This window comes from Mytilus californianus, unplaced genomic scaffold, assembly GCF_021869535.1.
Source record: "Mytilus californianus isolate M0D057914Y unplaced genomic scaffold, xbMytCali1.0.p SCAF_10, whole genome shotgun sequence".
Lineage (NCBI taxonomy): Eukaryota > Metazoa > Mollusca > Bivalvia > Mytilida > Mytilidae > Mytilus > Mytilus californianus.
Genome location: NW_026262582.1, coordinates 44,063,472 through 44,072,521, shown reverse-complemented (window position 1 = coordinate 44,072,521; position 9,050 = coordinate 44,063,472).

Sequence of the window (9,050 nt, the reverse complement as noted above, 5' to 3'; positions counted from 1 at the left end):
TTGGATGTTGGATGAGTACTAATTGATATTCTAGTCTTAAATACATGATTTTTTTGTATTGGTTGTTATTGGCTTTGAATTAGCTGTCAGTAACTTCGTGTACTCTCTGATCTGTACTTAGTGTCTTTTTGTTGTGGGGATTTATAAGTACCCTGACACGTCCACTATGTGTTTTTGTTAGATATATGCCTGCTTTGAAACGATCTGATGAGTTTACCCCTTTTCAACTATTTTTATAGTTTGTACATATGTTGTGCCGTTACACCACTGCCCCAGGTTAGTAGAGGGTTGGTACGCCTTCAAACAAGTTTAACCCTACCACATTATGTATGTGCCTGTCCTAAGTCAGGAGCCTATAATTTAGTGGTTGTCGTTTGTTGCTATATATCATATTTGTTTATCGTTCATTATTTTGTACATAAATCCAACAGTAAGTTTTCTTGTTTGAATTGTTTTACATTTGTCATTTCGGGGCCTTTTATAGCTGACTATGCAATATGGGTTTTACTCATTGTTAAAGGCCGTACAGTGACCTACAGTTGATAATTTCCGTTTCATTTGGTCTCTTGTGGAGAGTTGTCTCATTAGAAATCATACCACATCTTCTTATTTTTATATCAAGAAAACAAAAAGAACCAATTATTCAACTGTTGCTAGGCTCTATTTTGGTTGCTAAGTTGTTTATAAACATAAAGTACTACTGAATATATTACTTTTATTTCTTACTGTTACATACTCTTATACGACAATTTGATTTGCATTTATTTTAATTTCTACAATGACATTTATTGTTTGTGGTTGTTTTATTTAATGCTTTTTTATGGATGTTGCTAAGCAATGTGTGTGTTGCTATGTTCAATGTGAACTTAAGAAAAAAGAATGAAGATATCAGATAAGAATGAAAAACCATTAATGGAAGCTAAATCTTCAAATTCTGCTATATTTATACCTCAGAGGGGCAACAATAACAATATCTTTAAACGTTACTAAGCAATGTTTTTGTTGCTAGGTTGTTGCTAAGCATTTAGTAAACTGATTTAGAAGTGACTTTTCATTTGTAACTTGAAGTTGTTAAATAACAAACAATCCTATTTGGAATTATGCTAATTTGTACAGATAAAAACAATTCATAAGTGATTATTTTGTTATTTAATAAAAACCGTTGCAAGGCAATCTTCCTTGCACCGGAACATAAAAAAATCATTGTTTTCTCAAGCATCTATACAAAGGCTATCAATAATAAAAATACAAATTCATTTGGGAAGGGGACCAAAAACGCCCATTATCATACCTTGTATCTTTAGCCATTACGGTTTCAAAAAGTTGAGTTGTATAATGATTTTTTACATCTAATAACTAATAACATCATCAAGAAAGTTAATGTTGTATATGACAGAAGTCACCCATGCTTAATTACACCAAACTAAATAATACTTTTAAATACCAAATAATGGAGCCTCGAAAGCTGAATTTCAAAAACTTTTGGTATATCTCAAACACTTTAACCTAATATACAGTTGATGTGTTATATGTTAAAAGAAGATTGTAATTAATTTTTTACTTGAAACCTCTTTCATAGTTGGATGCTATCCAGAGGATATGTTTTATTGTTTGACTTTAGAAAACATAATACATTAGATAGTAAACCTTAATAATCAGTATAATGCTATATGACCTATTGTAAACATTATTTCAAATTAATCAACAAAACTATTAGATTTAGGCTTTGTTAATATTGTTTTAATCTGAAGCACTTTTATGTCTACAAATTATTTTTTTCGGTAATGAGTTATCTGTTCAAAATTAAACTTTACAATTATATTACCACATGTACAGAATTTTTATAATAGTGGACGTTTTCATGAAAACAGCAAAAATTGTCAAATTACAAAAATGTTTCAGAATTACAAAACAAATTACAAAATATAAAACCGTTCATGCAGATATGTTCTAAACATGCACGAAAGCTTCAAATGGCTGGTATGGAAACTGCAAGATCAAGGTAACAGTCGCTATTGCTTGCGTTTGTCATTGTGATTATATCGTATCATCTTGAGAAAAAAACCTGTTTTTGATAATTGCTTTTGAAACTTTTATTTGATTGATTTTACATTTGATTGCCCATTTGAATAGGAAAAATTGGAAACAAAATCTCGCATCACTAACTTAACTTTGGGAACCTCTTTATATAAGGAATGGTTTTTTTTCTTCCGCCATCTTGTTAAATTATCACTAACTAGTAGTGTACTTCTCAGTAATATCTGAGGCTAAAGACCATTTTGGAAGAATAACGGAAATCTAATCTGGAAGGGTTTCTATCGAAGCATAACTTTTAATCTAAATTATATAACATTGATATTCTGTATGCATAGACAGCACTGAAATTTACTCTTCATCATCAAATATATATTATTTGAAATCTATTTTTCAAATAATGTCTTTCGAAGTAATAAAAATTATAAGATCAAAATTTAATGTAACCCTGAATATTTCAGTCATTTTGTTCCGCTTCTCTTCAATGGCTGCATGAATGCCTGATGGCCTTGTCAATCATTTTTTTTAATTACCTCTGGATTTACCCATCTCGTTAACATTAAGGTACCATCACATTGGCGCTCTCATTCAAAGAGCTGCATTCAAAATTATGGATTAGAGACGCTTTTTTATAATATAATTTGTTCAGGCCCTCATGGTCGGAAGAGTAGATCATTTAATGAATTATTAGGATTAGAACAAGTATTTTAAAAAACCTTTTAAAGATATCAAATTTCTAAAATATTATTGTTTTTTAATAATCATGTGCATATTCTTTAACACAGGTACAATAAAATAAACTAAAATAATTATATGCATGAATAGTGCATTCTAAAGTTTCAATAATATAAAATCATTCAACGGAGATCCGTAAACTGTTGGTTGTTTATGTAATATACATCTGTACTGAACCACACATTATCAATCTGAAACCGTATTGATTATGTTTATAACATTTCACAAATGAAGATTGATCAATCATACGTTTAAATAGAACATGACAATTTATTGTAAGATTTCATTAATCACCTATCAATCATATATTTGTTTATAATTATTTTACTGAATATTCATTTATTATAATTATCAATATCATTATTCAAGTTTGTGTAATCTTCATAATTATCATAATTATTATGATTATTATGATAATATATAATTATTCATTAAGGTTTGTTTTTCATAAATTTTTATTATAATCATCATTATCATTATTTCGAATATTGCTATTATTATTATTATTATTATTATTTTTATGTTGGTGATGATGATTATTATTATTATTATCATTATTAGTATTTGCTTTGTAAAAAAATGCATAAAAATTTAAAAAAAAAATAGTTTTAAATAATACATTTTGGGGTATTTTGGTAAAGGAATTTATTGTTAAATGATGATCATTGTCTTATTACTTATTATTTAGGGAAAAAGAAGCCTATGACAAATTGGATGATATCCGGAAAGAACTTACAAGTTTGTAAGTTTACATTCTATTTTTGATGAAAATTATTTGTTTTGACCCAAAACAACAAATATTCAAGTAATTGTTTCATTTGAAACACACAATATCATTTTTGTCTTTATTAACTGTTTTGACAGAACATAGGTTTAACTAAATTCAGATAACACTCACATTTAAATAACCAATTTACTAAGGGAATTATTTCCCTTAAGAGATATTTTCAATTTCAGTTTTTATCAGACTCGTAAAGAAAGTTTATGTGAACAAAATTATCAAGATTTGCACAATTCTTGCCATTTTGTTCTACCAGACCTGTAAAATGCAAATATTGCAATGCTTTATAACATGCTTGATTAATCTTTACAAATAAAGGTTGACCTTATGTTTAACTTTTCCATTAATATTTTATCTATAACCAATCCCAATGTTAATTATGTTTGTAAACGACCTATGAATGTTTTATTTAATGAAATGCATTTTAGAGAGAAAGAACGTGAGAAACGTGAAGAACAGACAAGCCTTTCGTTAGAGTATGTCATAGCTGTTAATGAAAGGATTGAAAAGTTAAGCCTTTGTACATACGGGTACGTTATTTCATTATAAATGGACGTTTAAGAGTAAATAAAAATATAACTTTTCATAGACTTGCTTGAAATAAATATGTTTGATAGCTAACATTTTGTATTTTCTAAACCCACAACTTGACCGAATGAGCAAATAAAGCAAGAGCAAAACGAATCTCTTCTTATATAAAAAGAAATGTGATAAATTTCTGTCAAAGTTACTGATTTGCTTGTTACAGTCAAACATGAAATTACTTTACAGGTCAACTAGTATGTAGTTGCCTTCAAACACTTATAATGATTTATATGTATATAAGATAAAAAGAAGTGCCAATAATAAAAATGCTCAACAGGAAAAAAAGGCTAAAATGTGTAACAGAAAAATCGAAATAAATATTTTTATAAAACTTTAAAAAGAAAGAGCCCATTTGTTTATTTGTTAAATCATAAAAGACTAAATGACAATCAAAAACCTTCAGTCGAATAGAGCTTCATTGTCAAAACGAAAAAACGGCGAATAGACAAACAATATAAAAATCAGAAGGTGTGGCATGATTGCCCATGAGACAACTCCACAAGATACAAAAGGACATAGAAGTTTACAACTTTAGGTCACCGTAAGGCCTTCAAGAATGAGCAAAACCCATACCGCATAGGCAGCTAAAAAAGGCCCCAAAATGACAAATTAGACAATTCAAAAGAGACAACTAACGGCCTGATTTATGTACAAAACAATAAACGAAAAACAAATATGATATATAATATAGCAACAAACGACAACCAATGAATTACAGACTCCTGACTTAAGGTGGCTCAGGAGTCTTCCTCCATTTTGGATTTTGAAATAGCAGATAACGTTGGTCTAGATCTTTGATGAAATGTGCAAATTTTGAGAGTAGTATGTAATTTATGTGTAAGACTTTTGATGTAAATATAGAAAATTGTGGGTTTTATCATAGTTACGGCTGTGATTTCTAAAAACACACCTTACTTGTGTTTGATTAATTTTTTGTCAACTTTGCCAAATAAGTGGAGATAACTCAGATAAAGTAATTTTTATAATAGAAAGTGTTGTGAATTTACCTATTTTAATCTGTAGCAAGAAAACAAGTTCGGTGACCCCATTTTTTTCTTTTTCTATCTGAAAGCATGTTATAAGAGCTATCTTCTCACATTTTATCTTAAAATTCTATCATGTAGTTTTCTTTTTATCACACACAATTTGATTTTCCATGCATAATCTATACAAAATCTGACAATTTTGCACAACCTGTAGCGTGAAAAAAAGTCCGGTGAACCATACTTTTTATTATATTTTTGAAAAAAGCATGATAAAAACATTATGACAAATTATTAAAAAGTTCTATCAGATTTAATTAAGACGCCCCAGCCACCTTAAGGCTACAATACACCATGCAAATTATTAAGTTTAGCTGTGCCTGTCTTAAATATGTGCTAGTATAAAGTATATACTAGTATGTAAGGTACAAATAGTTTGAAAGATAGTTTATAAATTTGTAAGATATCCTATGCATCTGTAATTGGAGATTTGATGAGTTTAAGTCAAACGTAAACTTTTTTTATGTGCTTTCTATACAAATACTAGCCTATTTTAAAATATTTTATTTAATAACATTTCAGACAAAAAAAGATAAATGCATTATATTTTCGATTTTCATTTTTAGTTCAACGATCCAAAGTTGTATTCAAATATTTTACCACAATCTGTGACATAGCCCATATACTGTATCATGACTGCAAATGGCTAGAAATGGAAACATTGGAATACTGTTTAACAAAGATAAAGCACAACCGTTCTGTTCTCTTACATCCTTTACATCAACAACAACATATTCGAATTACTACATTTTGGAAGAACATAAACATGAAACAAATACATATATCTTGTTTTGAATCTCTTTTCTACGTTGAACACATGTTGTAGCATAGAGAATCGTTACAACAGTTAAAAAAACACTAACAAAGATTTAGTTATTTTCTTGTCTCATTGACCTTTTGCCATCAATCTTTTTTTATTTTCATGTAGCATTTTACCCAAAAATTACATGCCTATAGTTGATTCATATTACAAAGAGCAAGATTTACAGACATTTTAAATGATGTAAAGATTAAAACAGACGTATTAGAGTTGATATTTAATACTAGTCATCAATCAAATATATTTTGTCGGTAGGATTTTAAATATATTGTTGCCTGTAATGAAATGTGGCGATGAGGCAGCAATAACAATTGAAGAGGAAAGAAAAAAAATGATGCAAGGAGCGGATACAATAAATGCAAGGTACATTGTGATGCTTTGTCCTACAAAAAAGCACGTAACAAAAAAAAATTGAAACCTATAGCAAAACAAAACAAAAAGATAAAGTGATTGTTATAAACAAGAAATATCAATTAGTATATAAAAACACAGAATAAAACAAAAAAGTGTAGTTTTGTTCATCTAATTTCTATTTAATGGATAATTGTAATTAGATATACATGATATATGTTTAACTAGTTTTATGAGTAAACAAGCTCCATATCAGAGCTTCAGAATAAAGACAAACACTAACAGCGAGCCTTTTACCAGAATATCTCATTTCAAAACAGTAAATAACAGTCTGTATTCATTCATAATTGTTGACGCGATATTATTGATTCAATAGCTGAAGCTAGTAAAACTAGTACTATTTGCTAAATCAAAATTACTACCGATAAACAAAATAAATACTTAAAGATTGCGCAATCCCTTCAGCATCCTAAATATTTTTAGTCCAAAAAAGGTTTCGTTCGAATGGTAGATGTAAGTTATATATCAAAAATCACGATATTTATATTCTGCTAAAAAAAAAAACAAATGATACGTTACGCACGTGAATGTAAACATTACAAGGACATCATAGTTTTGAAATTTGATAAAAAAAAATCCTCTTCAAAAGACGTGATGATAAAGAAAAACAATTAGGTTGATTAATCTCCTCATGTTGTTATCTTGAATTGGACTATAACATCAATTTGATTGTTTACATTGTCCTGTCATTTAGATTAAATTCTACCAAATTATTGGATATTGGATAATTACAATGTATTATAATAATTATGATTAATTATTATTATCTATTTTGTTTCGTTTTTCATTTATTATTATTATTATTATTATTATTATTATTATTATTATTATTATTATTTCTACGTTGATAAAAGTTCATATAATACTTAAAAAAATAAATTTAAGGTTAAATATTTTGGAGCATTTTGTTAAAAGAACTTATTGTTAAATGATGATCATTGTCTTATTACTTATTTTTTAGGGAAAAAGAAGCCTATGACAAATTGGATGATATTCGCAGTGAACTAACATGTTTGTAAGTTAACATTTTATTCTTTATGCCAATTATTTGTTTTGACGCAAACCAACACATATTCAAGTAGTTTACGTATTTAAACATGCAGTTTCATTTTGGTCTTTATTAATTGTCAAGTTCTCACAACAACACATGTTAAACTAACTTCAGATAACACTCAGACTTAAATACCTGTTTACTGAGGGAATAGTTCCTGTAAAAGATATTTTCCATTTCAGTTTTTATCAAACGTCGTCAAGAAAGTTAATGTGAACAAAATTATTAAGTTATGCACAATGTCATCACGTTAATTCTAGCAATGTCTTACAATTTTGTTATACCAAACATGTAAAATGCAAATATTTGAATGTTTTAACATGCTTGATTAATCTACACAATTAAAGTTTGACCATAGGTTTACTCTTCCCTTTACATTTTATCTATAACTCATCCCAATGTTAAGAATGTAGTTAGGTGAAATTAAAAAAATCTAGAATTCAAAATTGATGCCATAAGTCAGAAGAACATTAGTTAAGTAACAAAATAAGCTAAAATATTAATAGGTTATGGAGGTTCTTTTCGAGATATTAAATTTTTTTTTAATGGCGGGAAAAATGCTTACTCGGACTTTTACCTTATATTTGCATTGGTATTATATGGGTCTCAAATCGAAAGAAAAGAAATCTAGATTCTGCTTAAATTTGGTAAATGACCTTTTATGAGCTATTGAAGTCTTATATTAAAAGACAAATAGGTGTTATGTGGGAAAATATTATACCCTGTATCGTAGGAAAAACAATAAGGAGTCCGAACATCTGACAACAATTCCGAAACCTGACCTAAGTACATCCTTTAACGCTACATAGGCAATGAAAAACCATATGTGTAATACAGCTCCATTGCCAAAACGAAAAAGGATAAACCAGTCTACAATACACTATGCAAAAAATAAAGTTAACCATTGCCTGTCTTAAATATATGCTAGCATTAGTTATTTAGTATGTAAGGTACAATTAGTTTGAAAGATAATTAATGAATTTATTAGAAAAACCCATGCATCTGTAATTGGAGATTTAATGAGTTTAAGTTAACTTACACTTTTTTGCGATTGTATGTGCTTTCTATACAAGTACTAGACTATTTTCAAAAAAAATTTGTAACATTTCAGACAATAAAAGAGATAAATGCATTATTTTTCGATTTTCAGTTATAGTTAAACGAGCCAAATATGTATTCAACATTTTACAAAAATCTGAGACATAGCCCATTTTCTGTACCTTGACCTTAAACCGGTAAGAAATGAAAACATAAGTATAATATTTTAGCATGTTTAACAAAGCTAAAACAGCTATCTTTCTGTTCTCTTACATATTTTACATCCGACAACAATTCGAAATACTACACGTGGGCAGAACATATTCATGTAACAAGTACTCATGTCTTGTTTTAAATCTCTGTTCTACATTGTAGCATTAGGAATTTTTACAACAGTTAAAAGACAATAACAAATATTTAGTTATTTGCTTGTCTCACACACCACTTTTGATTTACATGAAGCTTTTTACCCAACAACTGCATGCTTATAGTTGATTCATATTAAGATGATGTTAAGATTAAAACTGACGTTTTGAATTTGACTTTTTATAC